Source organism: Corylus avellana, chromosome 9 (genome assembly GCF_965113065.1).
Source record: "Corylus avellana chromosome 9, dhCorAvel1.hap1.2, whole genome shotgun sequence".
Lineage (NCBI taxonomy): Eukaryota > Viridiplantae > Streptophyta > Magnoliopsida > Fagales > Betulaceae > Corylus > Corylus avellana.
Window position 1 is genome coordinate 2,419,713 of NC_142498.1, and position 10,564 is coordinate 2,430,276.

Here is a 10,564-nt window from a genome sequence, read left to right on the forward strand (position 1 = left end):
TATGTTTAAAAAAAAAAAAAAAAAATCAGTTATGAAACACCGCCTTTGAAATGAATAACCGTGTCCGTGTAGTGCACGGAAACCTACTGTGAGCGGTCAAACATTCTTCTTGGCCAGGTCATCAAATTGTCTTTAAGATTTTTGGTTTAAAGAGTGTTAGACTTAAAAATAAATTTTATAAAACAATTTTTACAGATTGACGTGGAAAAACATAATTAAATTTTTTAAAATTTAAACTTACCTTAAAATTTTTGTAACCCACTCCGCTTTGGTTTCCTCCTTCCTATAAAGCACTGGTCTCTCCTCCAAACCAAGTCAACCAAGGACGTATTTTTTTCTTTCCCGTCCTCTTTCTCTCTCAAAACCTTTGATTTTTCCTCGAAAAATCAGCCGGTTCTCTCAAAAGCTTTGATTTTGATTATGGGTGGTGTTGCTGTTACCAATCATCAAGTTTGTATGAAAGAAGCTTTCTGGCGGAAACCCCTAATAACTCCGAGTCGCAAGAAGAAACCTCGGAGGAGCCATAATGCTCCTTCTTCTAACTGTACGCAGCACAGCCACACGAAGAAGATCCCCTCGCGGCGCATGAATACCACCGCGTCGTCTCCGGCTCAGAAAGCATCGCCGTTGAAGAACCTCGTGGTGGGCCAGGTGAAGATTTTAAAGCGCGGTGAAGAGCTGACCGTAACGTCGGCGGATAAGGAGAACCGTGGGGAGCCGAATCTGGATCTGGGCTTGAAGGAGCGGCTGGGTCCGGATCCGACGGCGGTACCCGTCATGTTCTACGCCGGGCCTTCTACATTTGCGTCTCCGCTTCCGAGTTCGCTTCCTCTACCGACGTTCTTCACGAAGAAGTGTGCTTTTCCGAAAACCGATGATGTCGCGACGTAGGATTCTACGGATTGAAGAGCTCGATTACTCTATACGAAAGAGTAATTTCACGAAGGACAGCAATTCATAGTATTGGAACAGAGCATTCTCGGTTTGAATTCATAACTTGAATTCAAATAGTACAGATTATAGATAATTGTACATTCAACTTTCAAAATTCAAATATTGTAATTCTGTAATTTAACATCTATATATAAAACACGACCCAATGTAAATACTTGGGCTGTTTAAACAGTTACTACATAATATTATATACCTTCCATGCTTTTTTTTTTTGTCCGACACTTATCATACTTATATATGAGTAATACTAGGGATCATCTTTTTATCCTCTTAAAACTGATGTAGCTTTCAAAATTATCATCAAAATTCAAGTATGATTTATCTAAAATTTAATGTTAATTTTAAAAGTCGTATCAACTTTATGATGATAAAAAGAGAATAAAAAGATAGTCTTTAGCATTACTCCTTACATATTGCATTGTCATCTAAAAATTTTAAACATTATATACATCTTTAGACCAAAAAAAAAAATTCCATTTGCGTATAGTGCCTGATAACTGAAAATATTACCTGCAAAGTAAAAAAGTTCAACACAACCTCTATCAAACAAAAGAAAAATGACATATTAAAATTCAGTCGGAAGTGAATCATTCATACACATTATTAATCAATCATATTAAAATGATGTGACTATTAAAATCATCATTAGGCTTGTGATTGATTATTATTAAATTCTGATAAAATATTAATTTTAATAACCACATCATTCTTAATAGGACACAAGTAAACCACCTAAAATTACTCCATAAATCTAGAGGACCCCAAATATTAATCAATCTGGGTGGAGAGCTAAGTTAAAGTGGTGAGACTGACTGATAAATACGCCTGAGTTGTTTTGCCACGTCGATCATTTCTGGCCTATCTTCTCCTTTTTCACACAAACAACTCAGGCCGAGCCTTGCAAAAGCTAGAAACTGTTCTGCATCAATTCTTTCTTTCAGTAACGCCGGATCTACAATTTCAATCAACCGGTTTTGTACATCGACCGACTCCGCCCACCCTATAGCAAGAAAGCCGATTGGAGGACCCAAAAGCTCAAGTAGAAATCGACCAAAACTAAACACGTCAGTCTTCTGGTTTACATGGCCTGTACTAGGATATTCAGGATCAATAAGACTCATTCTCCCCCGCACAGAACCCTCTGCATGCAACTGACCTTCAGGGATAGATATGGAGAGTGAGAAGTCAATCAATCTGGCAACATTCTCCTTATCCAATATAATGGTGGGGGACTTGATATCTCTATGCACAACCGGCCTGGAAAATGCATTATGGAGATATGCAATGGCATTAGCTATGCCCATTGCAATCCTCAACCTACACTTCCATGGCAGCGGCTGAGAGTTGACTAACATGGCTCTTTCCCTTGGATCGATACAATTGGAGAGAATTTTGTCCCCCACAAATTCATACACTAGAATCGGATGTTTGGTCTCCAAGCAGCATCCTAGGAGCTTCAGAACATTTTTATGGACACTCATTTGTGATCCAACAGCAATGTCTTTAATAATGCATTCTAATACATTTTCTTGAGCAGCAAAAGGTCCAAAATCTCTGTACACTTTAACTGAAATTAAGCGGTCTTCAAGAGAACCTTTGTAAAATTTAAAATCACAATCCCACAGGAAAATTTGACGTGGGTCATAGTTGTTTGTTGCTTTTCTAAGCTTTTTGGCAGAGAAGTTGCGGATAGGATTGGATTTCCCATTGCAAAAGGCAATCAGCTCCTCTAATAATAATCCTCCATTCTTCGTAAACCATGTTTCATCCTCTTTGGGTTTCCTCTTTAGTTTCAAGCACGCTTTCATCATGTTGCTTTCTTCGGTACAAACCCTTAGATCATTTTCAGCAGAAGTAGGGAAAATAGTTACTGAAAAAGTACAAATTTTTATTTTAGCTATTCATTTTTCTATACACACTTCAACAGATTCTCTATTGTACTCTTTATTTTCTTTAATATATTATTGGGTAAAGTCCACTTAACCCCCTCAAACTACCACCCTAACGACAATCTACTCATCGTCTCCTCAAACTATCAATTGCGACAATTTACCCCCCAAACTATCAAAACAATGACAATGTACCTCCAATTTTAACAAAATAACGAAATTACCCTAATTAAAATAAAAACAAAAATACTAAAATTTATTTATTTTTTTCAAAATTTTAAGGGTATTTTTGTCTTATTGAAATTTTTATAGGGATAATTTCATTATTTTGCTAGCATTGGGGGTACATTGTCGTTGTTTTGGTAATTTGGGGGGTAAATTGTCGCCATTGATAGTTTGAGGGGTAGATTGTCATTAGGGTGGTAGTTTGAGGAGGTTAATTAGTGAACTTTACCCTATATTATTTTGTGTGGAAGATAGTGTAAAAGAAAGAGGAGGAAAGAGAGTACAAGAAAGAAAATTAGAGAGAAAAAATAATAAACAAAGTTTATAGTGTGAATAATGAATAGGCTAATCAGTATATTTACTGTTCACATTAGATGAACAAAAAAATTAAAAAAAAAAAATTGCATATTTTGCTGGGGACAAAAAATCATCCATAATAGTTAGATTTATCTATTATTAAGAATTTGACTATTCTTTTAAAGATGCTCTTAGAGTACTAGCAAGATACTCCCTATAGCATATTTCCTTCCCTATGTTTAGGGAAAATCTCAAAAAAAACACCCACATCAGAAGTCCCAAATTTAACCAACATTAAATAGCATCTATAGTGTTTCTCAATGTATTGGGAAACACTATAAACTCCCTATGCATTATTAAATTATAAAACATTTCATTCTCTCTCCTCTCTCATTCACATGTCCCAATAATTCTCTCTTCTCTCATCTCTCATCGGTTGCAATGATAAAATAGTTGGGAAGCTACTGCTAATGCTTTTAGTAATGAACAAACACATAACATGTTAATTAAGACAAGACATCAAGAGGCTTGTTTGGCTTTAAATGAAGACATTCAATGACCCTGCACACTTTTGAAATTTTCCCTGGCAAGAAATGTTGTATAACACCTAATAGATTTTCCATGGCCACCTTGTCCATTGAATTATCTCAAGAGCCAATCGGATAGTCTTTTTCTTTTCTATTTCTGGGTTAAAAAAATCAAATTTAAAGTCATATATTGGGTTTTCTAAATTAATTATTAATATTTTTGTATATTTCATATTACGTTGATATCAAATATTTTCTATTTAAGGGCTGATTGTAATTAAATATTGAGATTGTAATTAAATCTCATTTGTATTATAGACAAATAAAGTTAATAAGCACAATATAATCTTTAAGGCTATTCCAAGTCTTCAACATGATATCGAAGCTTCATTATATTATATATTTTTCATATATTCTAACACTTATCTAATAATTACTTCCTTTAATGATAAAACCAAGGTGATATAATTTGATAATCAATCAATATAACTGAGTGTTGAAGTTGAAATATGCACCTATAGATCCAATTAAAACAGATCAGTGCTTAAATAAACAGATCAATAAAATCAGCAATAACACAAATCAGAAAACAGCATGATCTTAATCCTGATTAAAGTAGTTCATAGGCATTATAATAACTCAAAATTAAAAATGTACCTGTGAGCCCAGAGAGAGAGAGAGATGCAGCTTTAACAAATGAAGGTAAGCAAACTTAGGTTGCGTTTGACAACCGGTTTTGGCTCCTGTGCGTGTGCTGTGCACTGTAGAGTAAGTTTGAATTGCTGACCAAAAGCTACAGCATGAAAGACATGCTGCAGTGCTTTTAATGTGTTTAACACGCCTATTTTCAGCTTGCATTTAGTATTCCAAAACTACCCCTGCAGTGGAAAGAAATATCACATTGAATGGGTTTGCTGCAAGGGCAGTTTTGGAACACTAAATGCAGGCTGAAAATAGACGTGTTAAGCACAGCAAAAGCATTGCAGCATGTCCCAGCTTTTGGTCAGCAATTCAAACTTACTCTACAGTGCACAGCACACGCACAGGAGCCCTCGGTTCTCAAACACACCCTTAAACTAGATTTTGGGAAATTTCTTTGCAATGACTTGGCAGTTCCTAAGCTTTTCTCCATGGTGAAAAGCTTCAATGCATTCTGTAGAGAAGGTGTTGGGGGAGATGATTGACAGAATGCATTGAAGCATCTCTTCTCGATAATGGACAGTCACGCCCTCCAACTGAGAGCTACCACGTCAGCTTTCCACATAGCCTAAAGACCACCCCACGATAATCATATTTGAAAAAGGGTAGGCATCAATAAATTTTTTATATTTTGCACATATTCTCTTATAATCAACTATTAGATTTATAGAACCTACCATAGACTTATATGAAATCTACATATGTCTACAAATTCAATGATTGATTGTAAGGGAATATTGGTCAAATATGAGAAATTTATTGATTCCTATCATTTCTCATCATATTTTGTTGTTGTAAGAATATAGAGATATGTTAGAATCTAATAAAAACTTCTGACATTTCTGAAGTGGCATTTTCTGATGTGAGAAAATGTCACGTCAGAAATTTCTGACGTGTGAAACTACCACGTCAGAAATAAAAAAATTTTATGTGTGAAACTACCACGTCAGAAATTTATGACATGTTAAAATATCACATCAGAAATTTCTGATGTGGTAAACTAGCACGCCAGAAATTTCTGACGTGCTAAAATACTGACACGTCACTAAAAAAATGAGTGGGATATTCAACTTTTTTCCTCTTCTTTCCCTCTTCTTATTATTTATTATTTCCCTCTTCTTTTATTTCCCCACACTCTCTCTCCTCTCTCAATCCGATCTCTCTCTCTTTCTCCCCAGGAACAGAGCAAATATGCTATCCTTTTTGTATCATCTATTGCCCAAGACAACTTTGCATAGAACTTATGGTGTTCTACTCCAATCCAATACTTTTAACTACTTTCCCTTCTTATCTGACTAACAAGTTCTTGATTTGAATATTGCTGTTGCATTTTTCTTATTTCTTAACTCTTCTCTCTGCACGGCCAGCTCCCTCTAGAGGGAAGAAGAAAAAGAAAATGAGAAGAGAAAAAGAAGAGAAGCAGCCAAAGAAAATGAGAAGAAGAAGAAGAAAAAGAAAAGGAGAAGAGAAAAAGAAGAGAAGCAGAAGAAAAAAAAGAGAGAGAAGATAAGAAGATTTTTTGGGTTTTTGAAGATTTGTTGGGTTTGACGTTTGGGTTGTTGATTTTTCAGGTTGATTTTTTTATTTAGGTTTTTGATTTTTTGAAGATTTTTTGAGCTCGAGTTTTTGAAAATTAATGGAGAAAAGAAGAGAGAGAAAGTGAGAAAATGGAGAGCTGGAGAAACGAAATTGGTGAAAAAAATTAAAAAATAATAATAATAATTTAATTGAAAAATAATTTAAATTAATAAAAATTTTAATTGAAAAAAAAAAATTCCAGAAAAAATTTAAAAAAGAAAAAAAAAATTAATAATTTGTTAAAATTTTACTGACATGTTAAAATAGAAAATTTTGTGACGTGCCACTCCTGCCACGTTAGAAAATTTTTTTGACATGTCAGAAAATAACACGTGCCACTTTTTGACCCATCAAAAATTATTTACGTGTTAAAAGTGACACGTCAAAAAATTTCCATTTTTGACACCCAAAATTTTAACGCCCGACACACATCAATAATGACAGGTGTCAAACCACATAACACGTCAAAAATTGCTTGTCAGAAGAAAAAAAAAAAACCATTTTTTATAGTGTTCTTGCGACTCGGAGTTATTAGGGGTTTCGGCCAGAAAGCTTCTTTGATACAATCTTGATGATTGGGAACAGCAACACCACCATAATTAAAATTAAAGCTTTTGAGAGAAACGGCTGATTCTTCGAGGAAAAATCAAAGGCTTTGTGAGAGAGAGGACGAGAAAGAAAAAATACGAACGAAACGCGTCCTTGGTTGATTTGGTTTGGAGGAGAAACCAGTGCTCTATAGGAAGAAGGGAAAGCCCAATGATGAGTGGTTTACAAACAAATTTTTAAAAATTTTTATAAACCAATGTTTCACAATATGATCGGATATAAGATAAGTTCAAATTCTGAAAAGATATATGCTATAGTGCAATAAAAAGACTCATTTTTAGCTCATAAAAGTCTTAGGTGGCAAGATGCCATATGCCCTATCAGTGGGTGGGGACGCAGCAACTACGAATGAGGCATGTGGTCTCTTGTCACTTAGGACTTTTATGAGCAAAAAATTATATTTTTATTACACTATAGCATTTCTCAATAATTTAATGTTATTTCACAAACTCTAATTAGGCTTTTGTTCACTGACATTTCTCAAAATTAATTGGTTGGTTTGATAATGCTTTTTGGGTTTGCTTTTTTGCTTTTTAGCAACAAAAAATAAAAGTATTAATAAACAATTACAAGCACAATATTTAAAGCTACTTTCATTCTTTATGTCGGATTAAAATACTTTTTTAATAAATAAAAAAATCCTCTAAAACATTTTATCCAACAAACCCAATCCCATTCTTGACATAAACCTCAACATTCCATTTTGAATATGTGAGAAAAACATGCTTTTTTAATTATTAAATACGTGCTTCTTACATTTTAATTTAAAAAATAAAAGAACAATTTCCTACAAACTAGGCTGGAAAAATTTCTTCCAACCCAATCTCCAAAAATTTTGTCATTAAAAACATATGTTTCTCACATGTTAAGGGTTTGAAGAATTCCTCAAACCTAATTTGGAGGGAATTTACATCCTTTTTTACCAAATTAAAATTGAACATAAAATTACAAGAAAATGGGTGTAAGAATTTCCTATAAATCAATTTTTTAAACGTAACCATGTATTCCTTAACTGCATGTAAGAAACACTTGTTCTGTTTATGGACAGAGTTTTCCTCCAAATTGGATTGGAGAAATTTTTTTCAACTCGGTCTATAAAAATGACATGTGCCTTTTTTTTTAATAACATGTGAGATGCACATGTGTTTTTAATAAAATTTATTCAAACTTTGTCACTATTATTAAAAAATATGTGCATATCACATGTTCAAAGAATACATATCATTTTTATAAAATAAGTTGGAAGAAATTTCTACAACACAATTTGAAGCAAACTTTGTCACTATTATTAAAAAATATGTGCATATCACATGTTCAAATAATACATATCATTTTTATAAAATAAGTTGGAAGAAATTTCTACAACACAATTTGAAGCAAAACTCTGTCATTTTTTTATAACACATGTTTTTCACATGGTTCTTTAATAATGTTGATGACAGTTTCCAGTATGGCGAATACAAGGGATGCTTGCCACCTTTCTTCACGCTGCACGTCGTACCTGCAACACGAACAATTGTCAAGAGAACACGCCGGGTTGTGTTCCGATGATCCTCCTCCGCTGTCTAAATTAGTTGATTTATTTAAGTCTCAATTCTAAGAAAAAATATTGCTTACCTTCATACTTCATGCATGGACATATTTATAAGCCTTGGCATTGGAGCCAAAAATGGTAGGCCGAAGATCTGGGATTTGGGAGTAATTGTAGCATTCCCAAATCTTTGATATGATGCTGTGATTATTCCTAGAATACCATATATATATATATATATATATATATATCAAAAACCGAAACTTGTCAACAGTCTGGGTTTTAGAAAACGTCACTAAAAGGTGACTCTTTTTGGGTAAAACGACACCTCTTTTGAGGGGTGTCGTTTGGAATAGCATCCTCTCCAGTCCATTATGGACTGGAGAATATCCAGTTCATGGTGAGGATTTCTCCTCATAAATTCTATGACTAGAAATAGAACACATATCCCATTAAAAAAAATAATAATAAAATATTATTTTATATTAAAAAATAAATTAATAAAAAAAGAAGAAAAAAGAAGGGGGTGGCCAGCCACCCCTTATGCTGGCCGGCCACCCCCATTTTGGGTAGGGAGCCACCCCCAATGGCCGGCCAGGGGGTGGCCGAACCACCCCCATGGCCTATGGGGGTGGTTCGGCCACCCCCATCTTGCAAAAGGGGGTGGCTCGGGCCAACCCTTTTTTTTTTTTTTTTTTTTTTTAACTTGGCCCTTGGGGGTGGCCGAAGCCACCCCTTGCCCCAAAGGGGGTGGCCGAGCCACCCCCTTTTTGCAAGATGGGGGTGGTTCGGCCACCCCCATGGCCTATGGGGGTGGTTCGGCCACCCCCTGACCGGCCATTGGGGGTGGCTTGAGCCACCCCCTACCCAAAATGGGGTGGCCGGCCACCACCTATGGTGGCCAGCCACCCCTTCTTTTTTCTTTTCTTTTTTTTTTAAAATTTTTATTATTATTTTTTTTTAATTTAAAATAATATTTTATTATTATTTTTATTAGTGGGATCTGTGCCCCATTTGTGGCCATAGGATTTCTGAGATGAAATCCTAGCCATGAACTGGATATTCTCCAGTCCATTATATGGACTGGAGAGGATCCTGTTCCGTGTCGTTTAAACAGTACCATGTCACTAATTAGTTACTTGTGAACAGTAAACAATCGCTAATTAATGACATGTGAACAAAAGTATGTCACTAATTAGTGATGTGTGAACAAATGCACGTCACTAATTTCAAAATTTGAATTTAAAAATTTTAAAAACTAATATTTTAAATTATTTTAAACTAACATAAACCTATATAAATAATTAATGATGTGTGAACATTAGTTAGTGACGTGCAACTATTCACATGTCATTAATTACTTTTATAGGTTTAAAATATTGACTAATTTCAAATTATGAATTTATAATATTTTAAACTTATATAAGTAATTAGTGACGTGTAAATAATAGCACATTGAATTTAAAAATTTAAAAATATTTAAAACCAATATTTTAAAGGATTAAATACCTTATTCATCCATGTGATTTAGCTTTTTTATTTTTTGACTCCTACGGTTTACTTTTTATCACAGGAAGTCCCTCTGGTTTGCTGAAAGACGGAAATGGTCCCTTTGTCTAAAATTTGACGAAACGCCACATCAGCACCAATCATGAATTAACACGTGTCCTTATAATTAATTAATTAAAAAGAATATTTTTTAAAAAAATTAAAATATTAAAAAATTATATTTAATTAAATTTTTTTAAAAATTAAATAAATAAATAATTTGAGGCCATTTGGAGGTGGCTTGCCACCCCTTTGGCCAATAAGGTGGTTCGGCCACCGCTAGAACCCTTGGAAGTAGCTTTGCTTGCATCGTCAAGTGTAGTAGTTGTAGAGGACACAGATGGTCCCTTCTCCCAAATTCGTTCTTTCTCCTTGTCTTTCGGTTCTCATTGAAACAGAGAGTGAGAACCAGAGAGATTAGGGGGCTGGAAAAAAATGAAGTCCTGAGGAAGAAGAAGAAGAAAAAAAATAGAGATCTGAAAAAACGAAAAAAATCGAGGAAGAAGAAGAAAACTGGACTCGACTTTAAAGGGTATGACGGTGTATTGGGCAGAGCTCTGCCATGGAAGAAAAAGAAAAAAAAAAATGAAGATCTGAAAAAACTAAATAAATAAATAAATTTCGAAAAAAAAAAAGAAAAAGAAAAAAAAACTTTAATGACGTTTTTACAGTTAAAACTGGTATGCCCGGATGTGGTTATCCCAAGC

At 34.3% G+C, this 10,564-nt stretch overlaps 1 pseudogene; it reads right to left on the reverse strand.

Annotated features, from left to right (window-relative positions):
• Nucleotides 1-1,748: 1,748 nt before the first annotated feature.
• LOC132189573 (serine/threonine-protein kinase ZRK1 pseudogene) lies at nt 1,749-2,765 on the reverse strand (annotated as a pseudogene).
• Nucleotides 2,766-10,564: the final 7,799 nt, after the last annotated feature.